General features: G+C 41.9%; 1 long non-coding RNA gene and 1 pseudogene across 3 annotated transcripts in view; one reads left to right on the forward strand and one right to left on the reverse strand.

Annotated features, from left to right (window-relative positions):
- Positions 1–5,361: 5,361 nt before the first annotated feature.
- LOC140525063 (uncharacterized) overlaps positions 5,362–20,464 on the reverse strand; it is a 210,092-nt gene continuing 194,989 nt past the window's right edge. For all 3 annotated transcript variants that reach the window (XR_011973918.1, XR_011973917.1, XR_011973916.1), the window contains exon 4: positions 5,362–5,483. This is a non-coding gene — a long non-coding RNA (uncharacterized lncRNA). The remainder of the gene's footprint in view (positions 5,484–20,464) is intronic.
- On the forward strand, positions 15,502–15,923 carry LOC140525058 (large ribosomal subunit protein eL31-like; annotated as a pseudogene).

Genomic DNA, 20,464 nt, shown 5'->3' on the forward strand with positions numbered 1-20,464 from the left:
TTGTTAAAGTCTTTTCCAGCTCTAAATGCTTATGATTCTAACCCCTACCTAAGCAGAGGACCAGCAACAGAATGGGGAATTGAGGAAGGAATCTCATCCATTCAGTGACAGTGAGGGAGTAGAGGTTCCCAAGTCTTTTCATTATTGAGGCCCCAGCAAGCAGTGTATGGGGACTGGCAGCCCATGCTTTTTATTTATATTACAGGCAGTGAGCTAGGTCTCAGGGCCGGGGGGGCTATAGCTCACTAGTGATCAGGGAAGATGAATGGCTGATGTCTCTTGCTGCTAGGTCTCCTGTCTGTACCAGGAAGACCAAGAGAGCCCTGGGAGCTGGATAGGAGGTAGGGCTGGAGGCTTGGCCCTGCCGGCCCAGGATGTGTGAAAAAAAATAGTCTATCTGTCCACTCCAACTCCCCCCTCCCCTCAGGGAAGGCTTAGGAGACTAGGGTTCAGAAGAGAGTTGGCCTTTCTTATTCAATCTGGGGCTACAATATCGCCAAACTAAGAAGGGTGAGAGAAGAAGGTAATGGGTGCCCCCCAAAAGTTTATGATATAGTCTCCCTTTTCCGCAAGGGACCTAGAATACCTTGATGATAGGATTATGCCAAGGGGTCCCTGAGGACCTGGAGGCTGTGTTTGCCTCCCCTGACTGGGCAAGGCAGGAGGAATGAATCCTCCCTTAGACTTGAGGCAGGGCCACATTTTCCTAGGAAGCCTCCAAGTACAAGAACATTTGGAGGCAAGTGAGGGATGGAATCTGGTGCATGTCAGAAGTCTCTTCCACATGCCCCCATCTCCCAATTCCATCCCAAACACATAGCCCAATTGTCTTTGGGGAAAGAAACAGAGCATGGTATAATGACAAGAGCTGAAAATATGGGTACAGAACCATTCCAAACCTGGGGCATTGGGGTGCTGAGGGGTGCTTATACCCTAAAAGGAGCTAATATTCTAATGAAGGAAGACAATATAACCTATGAAGATGGGAGAGGCACCCAGGGAGCAGGGTGAATGGTAAGGACACAACAGGAAACTGAGGAGACCTGGGTCCCTGTAAGATAAGAGGAAAGATTCCAGCATGGTCAAGGCAGGTTACCTGAGGAAGGAGTCTAAAATTGTGCTGAGGAAGATAAAGGGGTGAGGCTGAAAGCAGAAGTCATGGTGTAGAAGAGCCTCAATCCTCTCATCCATAAAATGGGACTACTCAAATCCACATTTCCTAGCTTATAGAATTGTTGGAAGGACAGCCCTTGAAGTAATTTAGACATAAGCTATTTTTTATAGAGGGGCAGCTAGGTGGTACAATGGATAGAGAACCAGTGCAGGAGACAGGAGCACCTGAGTTCAAATCTCACCTCAGACACTTGACACTCACTAGCTGCGTGACCTTGGGCAAAGTCACTTAACTCCAATTGCCTCATCCTGGGTCATCTCCAGTCATCTTGATGAATATCTGGTCACTGCATTCAGATGACTCTGGAGGAGAAGTGAAGCTGATGACCTCTGCACAGCCTTCCCTCACTTAAAACAAAGTCAAGTGGAAATCATGTCATTATTTCTCTGATGGCATGGTCTTCTTGGGCAACGGAGGATGAACACACGTATTTTTATACAGCTATGGGCCTGACTACTTTTTCCTCACGCTTAGTGACAACTTGGACCATCGCCTGCCCCCACAACACCTCCATGCGTAGGCCAATCCCAGACACCCCCTCTTCCCATTCACGCCTGCCTCCACACTGAAGATCAGGTGAGGGAAGGAAGGTACATACCCATTTTGGCCCACCACCCCCATGCCCGCATGTCCACCTACTTCCCCTACATGTAATTTTCTTTAATTGGGAGCTTGTTAATTATCCCTGTGTTTTTCAAAGGAAATAAACAATTCAAGAAATAAGTGGTATGCTTGTTCCCCCGCATCCCCACAACCCAGTTTTAGGAACTCAAATCTCTGGTCTCCTCCCCTATCCACATGGGTCCAACCTTTCTTCCTGGTCCTTAGCCCTCCCAGGCCCCCATTGGATGCAGTTTCTCCTGCTGCCCACTCTCTGGCCCCAGCCCCAGACACAAGGGCCCTGTGGGCCTACCTCTGTGTGGCCACACAAGCTTGTGGCCTGTGGGAGAAGGGCCCGCCTCCCCTGGCAGCAGCAGGCTGCCCTCCTTGGAATCCGCTAGAAAAGTCATAAATTGTTGAAAAAGGGCCCGATTTCCCATGCAACAGAAGGTTAGAGTGTTTAAAGAGAGCAGTAGAACTGTTTTTATTAATCAGAACTGCTATAAAGAAAGCATTTTAATTAACATAATTATCCCGATTGAGAAAAGCAGCCTTTACCCCATAGATACTTTTCAGACTAAAGATGCCGGCTGTCACAATCAGTCATAATTAAATAAAGCGAGTGATTTTTTTCCTTTTCCCTCTTCCTCTCCCTGGCTCGCCTGCTCCCTCGCCTGCTCCTTCTCTTCCCTAAATTAAATCGGGGAATTGAGTACAAAGCAGATGTCACCCACCCCCCTAGTCCTGAAATGAGTTTCTTGGGTGGGAGTTGCCTGGAGGCAGAACTGGGGAGGGTGGGGATGTTAAGGCCTGAGTCCTAGGGACACAGAAATGAGGAGCCATTCTGAGTACTAACGCTAGGCGTGGCTTTTTATCTTGACCTTTATTCCTCTTTGGTTTCTCTGACTATGTCTCCTTTCTCTCCTCTCCCTTTTGTCCTCTCTTGTCATGCTTTCTCACTTACCTCTCTCTCTTCTCTCTGTCTCCTTATATTTTCTTTTTCCTCTCATATTCATTTTTTCCTCTATCCTTCCCCTCTCTCTCTGTCACTCCACCTCTGTCTCTTTTCTCTCTCTTTCTCTACTCTGTCCTCCTACACTCATTCCTTCTTCCTATCTCTTTCCCATCTCTCTATTTCCCCATCTATCCCTTTCTACCCCTTCCTCTATCTTCCCTTTTAATCTCTACTCTTTTAATCCTTTCATGAAATGCCAACATTTTGAACACTTGATACATCAAGTTTTACCTTTATAGGGGCTGGAAAGGGACTATCAAGTCCAACCTTTCTTTACAAAAGAGAATGCTGAGGCTCATGGAAATGAAATGTCTTACCCAAGATCATCCAGGTAATGAGGAGCTGAAGTGAATTTGAACCTTGGTTTTATGACTGCCAAGTTTTTCTGTCACCATGCTGGGATGACTCCCACCCTCCAAATATTCTGTTCTTCTCTGAGAAGCAATGTGGTGTAGTGGATATAGTAGTGATTAATAAATGCTTATTGACCGATTGCATAGAGCATTGAATTTATTTTTTAATTAAAGTGTGTATTATTAAATCAATGAAAATATCTTCTCTTCCTCCCATTTTCACCTACCCCCTTAGGAAAGAAGGAAAATCAAAATCATTGTTACAAACATGTAGAGCAAAACAAACTACCATATTATCCATGTGCTATACACACATTTATATCTGTACACCAAAGCTATCACTTATGTCTGAAAGTGGGTAGCATGCTTCGTCATGAGCCCTCTCGAATTATGATGGGTCATTGAACTGATGAGTTCTCCAGTCTTTCAATTGTCTTTATAGTGTTGTTATTGCATAAATAGTTCTCTTTGTTCTGCTTGTTTCACTCTACATCAGCTCATAAAGTCTTCTGAGATTTCTCTGAAAATATTCCCTTCATTTCTTATAGTATGACAAGATCATATCACATTTTTATGCTGTACCTTTTTTTAACCATTTCCTAATTGATGAGTATCTAATTCTTTGCCACTGCAAAAAAAGTTGCTACAAATATTTTCATATACATAGGAATTTTTCCTCTTTCTTTTATCTCTTAAATATAAACCTAGTGGTGGGATTTCTGGGCCAAAGGGTCTGCTTAGTTTAATAACTTTTGGGATATAGTTCCATATTGCTTTCCAGAATGGCTGGACCAGTTGACAGGTGCACCAATTGTGCATTAATAAGGTAGCTGTTTCCCTATAGCCCCTTTAGTATTTACTATTTATGTCTTCTGTTACATTTGCCAATCTGATGGCTATGGGGTAGAATCTCAGTCTTTTAATGTGAATATCTCTAATTATTAGTGATTTAGAGTATTTTTCATATGACTATTGATAGCTTGGATTTCTTTATCTGAAAATTTCCTGTTCATATCTTTTGACCAGTTTCAATGGAATCTCATTCTTATACATTTGAATTGATTCCTCATAGACTAGAAATGAGACCTTTATCAAAGAAATATACAATTTTCCCATATTTACCTGGTTTTTTTTTCTCATTTTCAGTACATTGATTTGGCTTATGCAAAAACTTTTAATTTTATGTATTGAAAATTGTCCATTCTGAGATCCTTTCTATACCTTGTTTAATCATGAACTTCCACCCTATCAATAGCTATAGCAAATGATTTTTCCATGTTTTTCTAATTTGCTTATTATGTCACCTTTTATGTCTAAGTCATTCATCCAGCTGAAGTTTTCCTTGGTATGTGACATACATGTTCATCTGTACTTAGTTTTGGCTGGACCACTTTCCAATTTTCCCAATATCTTTTGTTGATTACTAAGCTCTAACCCCAGTACCTACTCTCTTTTGTTTTGTCAGATATGAGGTTGCTGTGTAGAACACTGGATTTAAGACTCAGGAAGGTCTAGGTTCAAAGCCTGCCTCAAAAACTGTAATCATTTGTTGTTTTTCAGTCATTTTTCAGACGTTAAAATTTTTGTGACACTTTCTTGGCAAAGATATTGGAGTGGTTTGCCATTTCCTTCTATTGCTCATTTTATAGATGAGAAAACTGAAGCAAACAAGGTTAAGTGACTTGTCCAGGGTCACATGGCTAGTAAATGAGGCTGGATTGGAACTTAGGAAGATTAGTTTTCCTGATTCCACTCTGTGCACCATGGCATTATCTATCATTGTATGACCATGGACTCTCCAAATCTGAGTTTTCTTCTCTGTGATATAGGGATGAAAATAACAATCAAGTCACAGAATTGTTACAAAGATCAAGAGAGTTCATGTATGTAAAGTGTTTTAAACTATTAAATAAATATCACCAGTTTATCATCATCATCATCCTCCAAGCTCAACATTCTGAATGCCTGCATTCCCAGTAGCATGGCTTTTGTCTCCTCACCATCCTGTGGACATGCTCCTAACATGCGAAGTCTAGGCATTACAGCTTTGGCCATACCAGGGAAGAAGACAGCAGAGGTATAACTACTACCACCTCCCTCTCACATTGCAAAATAGCCTAAGATTACATGGAAGCAGCCTGACCTAGTGCATGAAGGAAAGACCATAGAGTCCAGAAGACCTAGGCTTAAGTCTTACTGTTGACAAATACCAACCATGATCCTGGGCAAGTCCTTCAATCTTTCCATGCCCTAGGCAACTCTTTAGGAACAGAAACTGCAGAGAATGTACTGGCTGACCAGCACTGGTGGAGGGGGATTTCCTTCTGATGAAAGCACAATTCTGGACCAAGAACAAAACAAGATGACAAAGCTTACATTAGCTTTCCCAATTGCTGTGTAATTCTGTTGACCTGAATTGATCATAAAATCCTGGATCTAGGGCTGAAAGGGATTTTAGAGACAATAAAATCAAACATCTTCACTTTATAGATGAAGAAACTAAGGAACAGAAAGGTAAAGTGACTTTCCTAGAGTCACATAACTAGTATCTAAAGTGGCATCTGAACCCAGATCTTCCTGAGTCCAAGTTCAATGCCTTATCAACTACATGATACTTCTTGTTTGGCATAGAAAACTCAAGTTCATTTCCATGGAAACTTCTACAGACCACTCCCATTATTTCATTGGATCTTGTCAAAAATTTGTTGAAAAAGAAGCATGGTCAGCCCTGTTTTGTGGACAAAGGCACTGAGGCTTAAAAAATCACAGATAATGAATGGGGGAAGCTCATTTTAGGTGGGAGTATATGGGGTAGGAAAACCCCTCTTTCTCTTCCTGTAGGTCCTAACTTCATCTGTACTATCTCTAGAAGAACAAGTCTCACACCCTGACCAAGCAATACAAGGTAGTCTGTGAGGTATAGAGGGGCTTCCTGCTCTAGTACCCAAGTTTGAGGAGAACAATTCAGGTAAGAATACCTCCTTACTGCAGAAGGTTATAAATAGATGTGAATCCTAGAATCATATATTTAATAATAGTTGGCACTAAAAGATCAATTGTAGGATCTTAGCATTATCAATTTAGAATTAGAAGGAGGCCACTGAGCCAATGAGAAAGTTGAGAACCATAGAGATGAAAGGACCTCTTTGACTTGCCCAAGGTCACAAAGCTAGTACATGAGAGAACAAGGATTTGAACCCAAAGTCCTCTAACTCCCAAATCCTGCCCTCTTCCCACTAACTTAAACCTCCTCCCAAACCCATTTGGCCTGAAATGGTGTCCACTCCATCCTCTGACTCCAAATTCACTTCTACATCACCATGATGGTTTCTGAGTGTGGGAGTCATATGACTAGAAGAATCTGGCAACACTTGAAGGAGGAATTGGAGGGGAAGAGTCAATCAGAAAACATTTATTAAGCACTTATTATGGGCTAGGCACCATGCTAAGTCCTGGGGATACAAAGAAAGGCCAAAAATAGCCCCTTCCCTCAAGGAGCTCACAGCCTAATGGGGGGGAGGGGAGACAACATGAAAATGACTGTACAAATAAGTTATATACAGGATAAAGTGGGAATAGTCTTAGATAGAAGACATTAAGCGTAAGAAGGACTATGAAAAGCTTCTTGGTAGAACTATGGAGGATGAGATAGGGACTGAGATCATCCCAGGCATGGTGACAGCCAGTGAAAATGCCTGAAATCAGAGGATGAAAGGTATCGTTCATAGATTGTCAAGAAAGTTAGTGTTACCAGATTGTAGAATACGGTGGGGAAGTAAGGTATTAGAAGACTGGAAAGGTAGGAAAGGGGATGGATTATAAATGGCTTTGAAAGTCAAACAGAGGCTTTATATTTGATCCTGGACGTAAAAGGAAGCCAATGGAGTTTACTGAATAGAGGAATGAAGGGTCAGACTTGTGCTTACAGAAGATCAGTTTGACAGCTAAATAGAGATTGGACTGGAGTGGAGAGAGACTTGAGGTAGGGAGACCAACCAGAAGACTACTGCTGTAGTCCAGAGATGAAGGCTCATACCAGGGTGGAGGCAGTGTCCAAGAAGAGAAGGGGCATATGTGAGAGATGTTAAAAAGGCAAATTTGAGAAGACTTGACAATTGATGGGATACTGGAGGAGTGGTGGTAAGAGAAAGAGTTTGGTTTTGGAAATATTTTAAGATGTTTACAAGACACCCAGTTCGAGATAACCTCGAATATAGGCAATGGGATCTGTGATTCTGGAGATCAGTGGAAAGGATAAGGCTAGACAGATAGATGTGAAAATCATCTTCATAAAAATGATAATTGGATCTATGGGAGCTGAGGAGATCACCAAGCTAAATAGTGTAGAGGGAGAAAAGGGCCAAAGACAGAGTTCTGGGGGACACCCACAGTAAACAAGTATTACCTGGATGAAGATCTATCAGAGCCAACTGAGGATAGGAGGAGAACCAGGAGAGAACAAACAGCATCACAAAAACCTACAGAAGTGAGAATATCAAGGTAAAGAGGATGATGGACCATGCCAAAGGCTGCAGAGAGGTCAAGAAGAATGAGGACTGGGGAAAGGCCATTAGATCTGGCAATTAAGAGGTCATTAGTAAGTTTGGAAAGAGCAATTTCAGTTGAATGATGAGACTGGAAGCCAGACTTCAGAGTTAAGAAGAGCATGAGAGGAAAGGAAGTGAATCCACCTATCGCATACAGCCTTCTATGGAGAATGAAACAGAAAGATTTTTAGAGGCTATTACAGCAGGCTAGGCAAGTGGTCATGAATCCTTGTCCTGGAATAGCAACCAAGGGAAAAAAGAGGAAGGATGCATCTGTCAACAAACATTTATTGAGCACTTATTGTGTGGTGGGTACTTTGCAAATCACTATAAGTACAAATAAAAGCAGGAAGAGGGCCCCTCCCCCCCTAGAAGTTCACATTCTAAAGGGAGGGGGGAAATATGCAAATAACTCTATACTAATGACCTATAGAGTACATGGAAGGTATTCTCAGAAGGACAAGTAGGAAACTCATGGCAAAGGGGCGTCAGTGTAGGTTTGGGATGAAGACAAATGCTAGGACTGAGACAGCATGGCACAGTGTGAATACAATGGGAGAGCTGGCTTCCAGAAGACCAGAGTTCAAATCTACCCTCAAAAATTTCCTCACTAAAAAAAATGAAAAAAATTCCTGTGTGACCCTGAACAAGTCCAACCACCTTTCAGTCTCAGTCTCCTAATCTATAAAGTGGGAATAATAACAGCACCTACCATACATGATTGGGATAAGAATCATATTAAACAATGGATCCATCCAGAGCACTTGGTCAACTGTAAAGTCCTATATTAATGTGTTTTATTATTCTTAGCATATACTTACTATTATATTATTAATTATTATTAATATTACATTATTATTTTCATACTTATTAGTATATTATTATTTTTATTCTTATTAGCATAGACTGCCAGGACTAGGACTGCCAAAGACATAGAATATGAGTACTGGATGGGATTTGGGTGACCTTCCCCCCCACTCTCCCGAACCTCCCCCACTTGTAGCACAATTGACACAGGAGGAAACTGAGACTTAGAAAGGGAAGTGTCTCAGCTTAGGTCATATAGCTACACAATTATTTGCATTCCTTTTGGGTGGATTAATGCACCCAAAGAGGGAAAACTACTGAGGTAAAGGAAGGGGGAAAGATAAGCCAGATAGCTAAACTACAGTCCTATTGTGACTATCAGGAGAACTAACTGTAGTCCTGACTTGTGCCCTTCACTAACTTGTGACCTTGGATAAGTCAATCCTGCTTACTAGCCTCAGTTTCTTCCACTGTAAAATGAGCAGAATGGATCTGACTCAGGATGGTCCTTACCACCCATTTAAGTACTATCAGTCTATGATTCTAAATCACTCAGAGAGTCTTGGGCTCATCGAAGGGACTTGGCCCTCCCCCAGCATTACCAGGGAAGTGATGACAAATCCAACCTATTAGACACCCTTCAGGAAGGTATAGGAGGTGGCTGGGGGAGGGAAGACAGGGTTTCTGTTTGTGTCTCACCTCACTCCCAGGACTATATACGAGTAGGCGAGGCCCTGGGACGTATTTTACTCTGGTGCACTGCTGTTTTTCCCATGAAAGAGATGCTTATTTTTTTAGTATGTCTTAAATAGGAACCTGGCAAAGTGTCTCGACAGCATTTTTTAAATGGCCTGCTAATGCCCCCCCATAAAACAGTCCTGACTGGACTCTGTAACCCAGTTCGCTTGCAGCATTATAAGACCCTAGGATTTAGAGACGGCAGGAACTCAGCATATAGTCTATGGGAGCTGGGAGAGACCTTAGAAATCATCTGGTCCAACCCACTTATTTTACAGATGAGGAAACTGAGGCTCCAAGAGGCATGCCCAAGGTCTACAGATTTCAAACCCAGCTTACTTTTTGCTGTGTACCTTGGGAGAACAGGAAGCCAGTGCTTTAAACATAGCCAGTCTCTGAGTTTCAATGACAGATCAAGGGACTATAGAACTAGAGCTTAAAAGGACCCCAGAAGCCCTGGAGTACAGGGGCTTAACCTTTTTTTGTATCATGGACCCCTCTGGTCCAGTCCGGTGAAGTTTACGGACCATTTCCAGAATCAAGTTTTTAAATACATAAAACAAAATGGACAAAAAGGAAGATAACTGTATTGAAATGGTTTTTAAATATTAATGATTAATAAATAGTTTTTTAAAATACTGGAAAAAAAACAAATTTACAGTTCCCAGTTTAAGAACTGTTGAATTAATCTAACTTGTCATTTTACACATAAGGAAACTGAGTCGAAAGGTGGTTAAATGACTTGCCCAAGATCACTTGCCTAAGATCACACTAGTAAGTGAGAGAGAGGAGACTTGACCTCAGGTCCTCTGTCTCCTAATCCCATGCTCTTAAAAATTTCTGGGGAAAACCAGTAACTGATGCCAGTTCCTGGCATGTGAGAGTCTTAAATATAGTGCCAGAAGGGACCTGAGATGTCACTGAGTCCAATCCTCTTGTTTGAGAAGGTTAAGCAACTTTCTCCAAAGTTACAGAGGTTCACCTTGTTCCCATTCTTCTCCATTCACTAACCACGGGCTGAGCCTCCATGTGTGTCCATTCCTGGGTTTCATTATGCTGAGAGAAAGACAAGAGGAAAAGCCTGAGGCCCCTGTGCTTGGGCAGCAAACAATCTGGCAACAGAGACAAAATGAGAAGCCTTCACTTCTACTCTGTGTAGTACAGTGCCTGAGACACAGTAGGCATTTAACAGATGTTTGGGGAATTGGCAGGTCACTGCCCTCAAGAGCTTCACAGTCTGGTTGGGGAGACAAGACTCTTGCACAGGAACGAACCAGACTGATACATACTGAGCATGTACCAAGTCCTATTTCTTGTGCCATATACTGTGGAAGAAATGAGATGAAGAGGAGAGAAAGAAATACATGTGCACCAAATTCGAGAGCTGAAAGGGACCAGAGAGACTACCTAGTCTCCCCATTCTCCACACCTTCACTTTGCAGAGATGAAGTGACTCACCAAGGTCACACAGGTCTTCTGACTCCAAACCCAGTGATCTTTCTATTTTTTTTTAAAAAGAAGATTTTAGGGAGAGTGTGTGTGTGTGGGGGGGGAGTAATGGAAAGAGTTCTGGATTTGGAGTAAGAGGACCTGGATTCAAATCCTGACTCTGCTCCCTACTACCTGAGTAGCTTTGGATGAGTTACTGAAACTTTTAAGGACTCAGTTTTCCCACCTGCAAAATGAGTGGATTGGATTTCTAATGCACTGTTTTTTTAAAATAAATTTTATCAAGCTCTTTCAAAAGATATCTATGATATTTTTGTTTTAATATCACCAACATTTCTTCCATTATTCTTCTCCCTCCCAGAGTTATATAATAACTAAGAATGTTAAAAGAAAAAATAATCAAAAATAATACATTAAAAAAGTTGGAAAGCATATACAATATACCACACCCATGAACTTCCCACTTCTGCAAAGAAGTATCTCTAAACTTTTTGGATCATATATTCCTAACAGAAAAATTATAGGGACCATGGACCTTCTAAACATGCACAAATTATGTCTATGTGCTACTGTACTGATAATTATATGCCTCATGAATTTAAGCATAAATACACATTTTTAAAAAGATTCAATGTAAATGAATCACTAGGGTGAATGACGTAGGGAATGACATGGTCAGATCTGCCCTTGGGAGAAATGTCATGGCCATGCTCAGGAGGATGGAATGAAAAGGGGAGAGACTTGAGAGACTGATGTGAAGATAGACCATTCATTAGCTTCTTTCAATCATCCAGGCACAAAGTGATGAGGACTTGAATTAAACTGGTGAATTAGAGAGAAGGATGGGAAGGTAGAAATGACTAGTTTGGGCAATGGAGTGATTACATGCAGTATGTAATAAGAGTCAAAGATGATCGTAAAGTTTGGAGCCTGGGTGACTAGAAGGATAATGGTGACTTCCACAATAATGATAGAGTTCTGAAGCAGCTAAGTCATCCAGCGATCAGAGCACTCACTGGCTTTGGAGTCAGAAGGACATCAGTTCAAACCCTGCCCCAAACACTAAATGTGTGGCTCTGGGAAAGTCACTTAATCTCTCTCAGACTCAGTTTTCTCATCTGTAAATGATGCCTGCCTCTCCATAACTCCCATCTATCTGTCTAGTCCTGACTTCTAGGGCACTTGGTGGCATACGAAGGGTCAAGTTGTATACTCTGTTTTATACCATGCTCAGTTTCTAATACATTAGACTCATTTCCCTAGTGGACTGGAAACTTATGAGAGCAAAGATCATGTGTCCTTCTCCTGTTTCCCCTGCAACATAACCCAGCACAAAACTGGACAACCCGGTGGATATTCAGCAATACCTTGTTGGTCAACAGTTGACCAAGTAATCTCACAGACCCTTATTCTTAGCTGGATAAACAATCTGTCCCTGACTATAGCAAAGGCATGGGAGAATCAAAGGTGATCCCGTTCTGCCTTCTCTCTCTACCACTCACTCTTCGTATGCTTCCCTTAACTCTTAGCTGTAATAGGGCAGACAATGGGTTCCATGGTTGAGGATTATGAGAAGAAAGTCTTCTCAACTCTGATCTGGTCTAATGCTCTTCATCTCTTTTATAGATGGAAAAAATGAAGACAAGAGAGTACAAGGGACTCTATCACCCAAGGTAAGTCAATGGTGGAACTCAAATGAAAATCTAGAGTTCTAACTCCTAAATGTTCTACTTGTTGAGTTTCTCTGTCTCCCTCCCTCCTACTCCAGTTCCAGATGTTGTTAGCCCCTCATAATCCAAATGTTACCACCCTGGCAAATAAACCTTTCTCTGCTATCAACACATGAGATGGTAGGTTATGTCTATTTTGACTGGTCCCCAACAAACGAAGACCAACAGAGCTGTAGACATTCACTGGACAGGATACATTTTGTTGTTCTGTGCTAATGTTGTCTGCAGGAAGGAGATAAATGGGAGGTTCAGAGAGTCTGAGGACTTACAGATGTAAGGTACCAAAGAACTCTTTGAACCTAGGGGTTCTTGACTGAAAATTTAAAAAAAAATTTAATAACTTTCAATATGATGTATTTTACTTTAGATATTTAAAAATATTATTCTGAGAAGGGGTCCATGTCTTCACCATACTCCCATAGGAGTCCATGACATAAAAAAGTTAAGAACCCCTGATTTAACTCAATGTCCACATTTGGCATATAAGGAAGCTGAGGCCTACAGAAGGGAAAAGGCTAGGAAGAGATGACTCCTTGATAAAGGGGAAATGATGATTATCAGATGGATATGGTGACGGGAGAATGGCAGGGGTGGAGGAAAGCAAGGATTCAACTATAAAAATAGTTTAGAGCTTTGAGAAAAAAGGAGAATAATCAGTTAACAAAAAATTTTTTAAAACACCTATTGTATTCTAGGCACTGTACCAGGTCCTGGCAATACAAAGACAAAAATGAGACCATCCCTTCTCTCAAGGAGCTCACATTCTTTTGAGGGCACACATGTGTAACCTTTACTTCCCCTACAGAGAGTAATAGAAACTATCACTGTCTCTTTAAAAGCAGAGAAGCTAGGAGTTAGTTGTAACTTACTCTGTGGTTTGGGTCCCTATGGAATTTGTGAGTTTCACCTTGATCTATAAGATAACATATGGAGAAGGCAGAGATAAGGAAGGTAAGGAGAAATGCCTTTCTTGTTATAACTGTCTCAACAATTCTTTTATGAAGACACATTACAGAGAATTTTATGAAGAATGCGTCTAGAGAGAGAGACTATAAAGAATAAGGTAAGTTCTTTGTTACATGGGATGGCTTTCTTGGATGAAAAAGAGAAAGGGCATGAGGGAAATTTAGATGATGTAAAAACAAAAGATATCAATAAATTTTATTTTTTTTAAAGTGAGGGCTTAAAAGAAACTGAAGATACTGTTTTCTCATCAATTCTAGAAAGACTGGTAATGAACAGAGAGAAAGGAGATGGAGACAACTCTTTTTATAAAACTATTGTGCATTTATTTTGCAAGAAGGATCAAGAGGATTCTTGCAAAGACATTTTATCTGTTATACTGAATGAACTAAATGGTGTGGGGCTGGGTTCTCAGAAGTGAAGAGACATTGTAGTTACGGTGAAAATTTGAGTTGACTCTGGCTATGATCTTTCTCATGGCTAAAATATTGTAAATACTTATCTATACCTTTGTTTCATTGTTGATTTCATTATTAATAAATTGTCTATTAATAAATTGTCAGTAAAGTTAATATTTACTCCTAGGAGATTAGGGGATTTAATATGGAGATATGACTACTGGGAAAGGAGGCTTCTTCTGTTTATAAAATCATTAATATTCGATGAACTTGGGTGGAGGCTTTGAACTTTGGTGATTAATAAAGATATATGTTGAAACTGTATTAATTAATGAAGAAATATATGTGTACTTACCACAGTGCCTGGCACACAGTAGGTGATTAATAAATATTTATTGAATTGAATGGGTGTGTGTGTTTGTGTGTGTCTGTGTGTGTCCACACACACCTAACTCGGATTTTGTTTTGGCACTGCTGACATCTCCTTGGTGAGGAATGAATATTTTGATTTATTGTAAGTCGCCCTATTCAGAGAGCTTAGGATGATAGCATTAACAATGGGAACCAGTGAAGGAGAAGGCTGAGAGGATGACCTACAAGTGAACTTGGTGATCTGTGTAATCCTGCTACTTATGCAAAGTAAATTCAAAATAATTTACAGAGGGTAGAGGGCAGGATATCTAGCAACTGAGAGATTCAGGAAAGGTTTCTTGGAAGAAGTAGCTCTTGACCTGAGCTCTGAAGGAAGCTGGATTTTCTTTGAAGTAGGAAAGCAGGGAGGGAGAGAAGAAAAAGAAAAGGGAATAAGGACCTGAAAGTGTCTATATGTGCCACGAACTGTGCTAGGTGCTTTATAAATATCTGATCCTCACAACTCTGAGAGGTAAGAGTTATTCTTATCCCCATTTTACCACTGAGGAAACTGAGACAGACAGAGGTTAAGTGACTTGAGTCACACAACTAGTAAGTGACTGAGGTGAGACTAGAACTCAGGTCTTCCTAACTCCAGGTCTAGCTTTCTATCTACTTCATCCCTTGACTGCCTCACCATGGTGAGGGGTAAGGGAAGGAATGGGTGCATTCCAGGTATTGGAGCTATCGGATACCAATGTGTGAAACAGAATGTGTAGGGAATGGCAAAGAGGCCAGCTGGACCATAATCAAGTGTATGAAGAAAGGAAAATGTAATAAGTCTGCAAAGGAAGGCCATTAAAGCCATACAGAAGAGTTAGTATTTTATCCCAGCTGCAAGAGCGAGGCACTGAACCATTTGGACCAAGAAAATGGCAAGCTTGGCCCTGTGTACAGGAGCAGTAATTTGGCACCAGTGCAGAGGATGCTTTGGAGAGGGGAGAGCCTGGGGTCAGGGAGTCCAATAACAAGGCCATTGCAGTAGTCTGGGGAAGACGCAGTGAAGGTTTTAAGGATGGTGGTGACTGTGGAAGTGCAAAGGGGACAAGTATAAAGATAGCCTGGCAAGACTTAGGCCACTGATTGGATAGGAGGGGTGAGGGACAGGGAAAAGTTAAGCAGGACTGAGGTTGGGAATCTGAGGGACTGCAAGGATGGTGGAGCAGTCAGTAGACACAGCAGAGCTCAGAAGAGGAATTGGTTTCAGAGAAAAGAGGAGTTCTGTCTGGGACATTGTGAGTCTGAGACAGTTTAAAATGCCTAATAGGGATTAGGTTTTCCCACAATCCTCCACACCCTTCCTTTCTGACCTGGTCCCGAACAGGATGGCTCCTGCAAAGAAAGGTGGAGAGAAAAAGAAGGGACATTCTGCCATCAATGAGGTGGTGACCAGAGAGTATACCATCAACATTCACAAGAGGATTCATGGAGTAAGCTTCAAAAAGGGAGCTCCTCAGGCTCTGAAGGAAATCTGCAAATTTGCCATGAAAGAAATGAGAACTCCAGATGCACACATTGAGACCAGACTCAACAAAGCTGTTTGGGCCAAAGGAAAAAGGAATGTCCCATATCGTATCTGAGTGCATTTATCCAGGAAACGCAATGAAGATGAGGATTCACCAAACAAACTGTATACATTGGTTACTTATGTGCCTGTCACCACTTTCAAAAGCTTACAGACAGTCAATGTGAATGAAAACTAAATTGAACTTCATTTAAATAAAGTTATGAAATGTCAGCTGAAAAAAAAATGTCTAATAGGCAGTTGGTGATGCAGGGCTGGAGCCTAGGGAGAGACTGAGGATGAGGAGACTGAAAGTCTACGCAGGCTTTGGAGTCGTCTGTATGGAGCTGATCAATGAACCAATAGATGCTGAGATCACCAGTGGTCCCAGGACAGAGTCCAGGGATATACCAATACATAGCAGGTGGTATGTGGATGATGGTCCAGAAAAGAAGAATACAGGTAGGAGGAGAGAAAAGTATCATGAATACCCAGTGAAGGGAGAGTATATAAGAGGGATGTCAATAATGTCAGATGCTGTAGAAAGGTCAAAAAATGAATAAGAGGAATAGAGACTTTAGAAAGAGAGCCCAAGCTGGGCTGCTTCAGATTGGAACATTGTTCTTCTGCCAACAACGTCAGACAACATGAAAAGGAAGGGAGAAAGGAACATTTGAACACAGAACTGTGTGTTCACAATGGCAGACTTCACTTTAATGGATTTCTGAGGGTAGGATACACAGGCAATATTGAGCTGGGGTCCAGGGGATGACTTGGTGAGCTACTTCAACCCAAAGCTGAGGAAAGGACTTCAGATCCAGGAAGAAAGAACCCAGTATCTTAGGGAAAAAAGGAAGCTGTCAGGACTCAGCCATGGATTAGTGGGTAGAGATGGAATGACCTAGGAAGACAGGAGAGGGGCTATCAAAATCAGCCCTAGAAGAGGAACTGGAATGGGAGGGGGGCCAGCAGCATGAAGTCTGGGAAATGATCTGTCTGTCACTTCAGTTGAATAATGTGTAGCAAGGCTGCACGACAAGTATCCAAGAGACCTGGTAGCTAATCCTGGCTCCGAGATCGATTTACTACGTGACCTCTGGCAAGTAACTTAACCTCTCTGGGCACTGACTTCCCAATCTGTAAACACACCTGGTCTTCCTTGCGCATAGGGATTTCTGAGGAGGAAATGGGGGCTGGAAAAATGCTTTGAAATGCGTTTAAGTGCAGTGCTAAAATGAGGTGATGTTTTATCATTCCCTTCTTGTTTCAAACCCAATTGAAAAGGCTCTGAGGTAAGAAGGGGAGAGCGGGGGCGGGAGACAAGGGAACGAGACACATCTTTCTCTGGCATTTTGATTTTTGGGGGGTTATATTTTTAGATGGACTACTTTCTCCCCCTCCCCCTCAGTAGGCGGAGGGACACCGAAATAGCCAGATATGTGCGTGTCAGGATTATAAATAGGCTCAGCACAGAGCCCAGTCACCGAAGATTTCTAAAGAAGGCTGGTTGCCAGATGCCCCCTCTGCAGTGGGAGGGAACGAGGGGCTTCTTGCTCTCTTTTCTTTTCCACTGATACCTGTTTCCTCAGATCCAACCCTTGACTGCACACGCACACGCACACACACACACACACACACACACACACACACACACACACACACACACACACACCCCTCTGATTAATCAGTAGACAGAAAGACACTCTGGTTACTAGCACTACATACTAGTAGGCAAGTCACTGAATTTCTCTGGGTTTCAGTTTCCTCATGTATAAAATGGGGGATTGACCTAGCTAATCTGTCTCTTTTCATTACAAGTCTGTGATCCCTGATCTATGGTCACTCTCATTCAGTACTGCTCAACCTGGGGTTCAGGACTCCCCCCCCCTCCCCCTTGCCTCTTGGGTTATAATAAATCTGTTCCCCCCTCTGAGAATTTTTTCATCACCTATACAATAAAAGTAGGAATTCCTGCCTTGCCTGGCTCCCAGATGCTAGGAAAGTGTTCCTTATACCTTTAGGGACAGAGGAATGTGAACTATTATTAGTAACTAAACCTCTTGAGGCATTATTTTTAATAAGAAAAGTCACCAAGCAGGGATATGACATAGTCCCTGCCATTGGGAAGCAAATTGTTGTAATGGAAAAGCATGAGCCTGGAAGTCAAGAAACTTGTTTTTGATCATCAGCTACTCAGTAACAGTGTGACCTTGGGCCAATAATTTAACTCTGCTCAGCCCAAATTTCCTCATCTGTAAAATGGGGATAATAATTCCTGTTCTATCTACTTCTCTGAGTTGTTGTCAGGAAAGCACTTTGTAAATTGGAAGTTCTATATAAATGTGAGCTATTTGGGACTTTAGAGACAAGGTATCAGGAAAATTTACAAGGAGGACATGTAATGGTTACCAGATGTCCCATGGCAGGAGAACCCTGTGGCTAATCCCATTTCCTTGTCTTGGGGAGATATTCTGAGAAAGAAACAACTTTTACCTTGAGCCCAGACCAAGAGGCTGAATGAAGGAGGGGACAGGAAGACCTGCACTCAGCACTAGCATTAGCATAGACAGAACAGTTGGCCACTATGGGATTTGAGGCAATTGATGAAAAGACCCTCACCAAACATCAGCCCTATCCCCTGTCACCTCACTGTGCTATTTACATTCAGAAGGATTTCTTCTTCACTTCCAAAACATTCTTTGAAAATGCCACAATCCCTATGTCTAAAAGAGAGATCACATTCTTGGCAGTGGCACCTCACGTAAAAGTTGCTAATGCCCTCCACGATCCCTCCCAAGCGGTGCTCCTGGAGCCTCTGCTTTCAGTGATGGGGAGCTCACTACTTCCAAAGGTAGTTCTTTTCACTTTGGGGGTGGTGCTCATTGTTATAAAGACTTCCTAACTCCTACCCATTATCTCTAGTTCTACATTTTGGGAGCATCACAGACTAAATCCAAACCCTCTTCTTTGGTAGAAACTAATTGTCAGTCATGTGAGCAATAACTGAGACAGTTCACATCTTGGTTAAACAATTTAACAATAGTCATTCAATTTTAAAAATCATGAACAAGGCGTCTAGTAGGTGTGGGTCCTATATTCCACACTGGGCGTCCTACACTCAGGAAGCTTAGACGACCGAGTGAACAATGAAAAGTCCACCAATAAGTCAGACGAATGGTACAGGAAGGAACAAGGGATGGTTGTGGTTGGGAGAAAGAGTTCAGGAAAGAAGGAGAGTATAATATTGTGCAATGACTGACTGACAGACTTAGTTCTTCTCAGCAATGCAAAGATTTAAGACAATTCCAAAAGAATATTCACGATGGAAAATGCCATTCACATCCAGAGAAGAACTATGGAGTCTCAATGCAGATGGAAACGGACTGTTTGCCCTCTCTCTTATGTTTTTTTGTTTCTTGTTTCTCGTGGTTTCTCCCATTGGTTCTAATTCTTCTTTGCGACATGACGAATGCAGAAATATGTTTAATATGAATGTATATGTGGAGCCTATATCAGATTGCATTCTTAGGAAGGGGGGAGGGGAGGGAAGGAGAGAAAATTTAGAACTCAAAATCTTATGAAAGTGAATGTTGAAAAATAAAAAAATATATAAATGTATATGAGCATATACATGTATGCATACATGTGTATATGTGTGTATATATACACATGTACGTGTATATTTACATACATAAACACACATACACATTTGCATACATACCCATATATACATATAATACACATATATACACACATTTATGTGTATATGTATATGCATATATATGTGTGTATGTATGTATGTATGTATGAAAGAAGGAGAGCATAAACAGAGCCAGGAAAGATTTGAACAACCAAACACCCATCTTTCCAGCCTGCTACATTTAGTCCAACTGGACTAGTTGTCATCGTCTAAGACACCATTCCATCCTCCAGCCCCAAGCCTCTTTATGCAGGATGCCCCACTTCTGTTCTGGAATCCATTGGCCCTTTGAGGCTCAGCTCCAAGGATGCCCCCAATAGATGGCCTCTCCTGCCCACTCACCCCAAGCACTCATCACTAAAAAGAAGAACTTCATATGGATTTCGTATTTGCTTATCTGCGCACATGTTGCTTTCCCACCCTTCTCCCCCAGTAGAATGTAAGGTTCATGAGGGCAGGGATACTCTTTTTATCTCCAGTGCCCAGCACGGTGACCGTCATAGCATCGCTCTTGATAAAGACAGTTTGAATTTAACAGAAAGGTTGGTGATGAATTATGAGAAAAAGTTGGAGCCTCCTGAGTTCTTCTACCTCCACCCACCACTTTCCTCATCTGTAAAATAGGGGTAATAATTCCTTACTGGCAGAACTCAGAGAGTAGTTTTACAAACAGGAGGAGACCATGGGTAAGGTTTATTGACCATTAAGGGGTGACAGAAACCTCAGCTGCTATGCTTGTTATTCTGTTTTCTTTCTGTTCATATGAAGCATCTCCTCTAAATTGGGCTTGCTGTGACAGAGTGAGGGTGCTAGGTGAGAGGGTTCACCTCAGGGGCCTCTCTGGGGAGCTAATTTGAGAAAGGTCACCTTCTCAGGCCCTGTGCTTATCTGAGGACCGCCTGGCTGGTCTAGTCTGGACCAAGAACTGACAGAGAAATGCCTAAGCAGGGTGCCAGCTCCCATTTCTCCTACATTCTGGAGGGTCTCCAAACCACGTGCAGTCTATTTGGGGCTCACTCCACCCACTCCTGAGATGGGGGGAAGGTGGTAGCAGCAGCTGCTTCCCCACTTTAGG

This window comes from Notamacropus eugenii, chromosome 1, assembly GCF_028372415.1.
Source record: "Notamacropus eugenii isolate mMacEug1 chromosome 1, mMacEug1.pri_v2, whole genome shotgun sequence".
Classification (NCBI taxonomy): Eukaryota; Metazoa; Chordata; class Mammalia; order Diprotodontia; family Macropodidae; genus Notamacropus; species Notamacropus eugenii.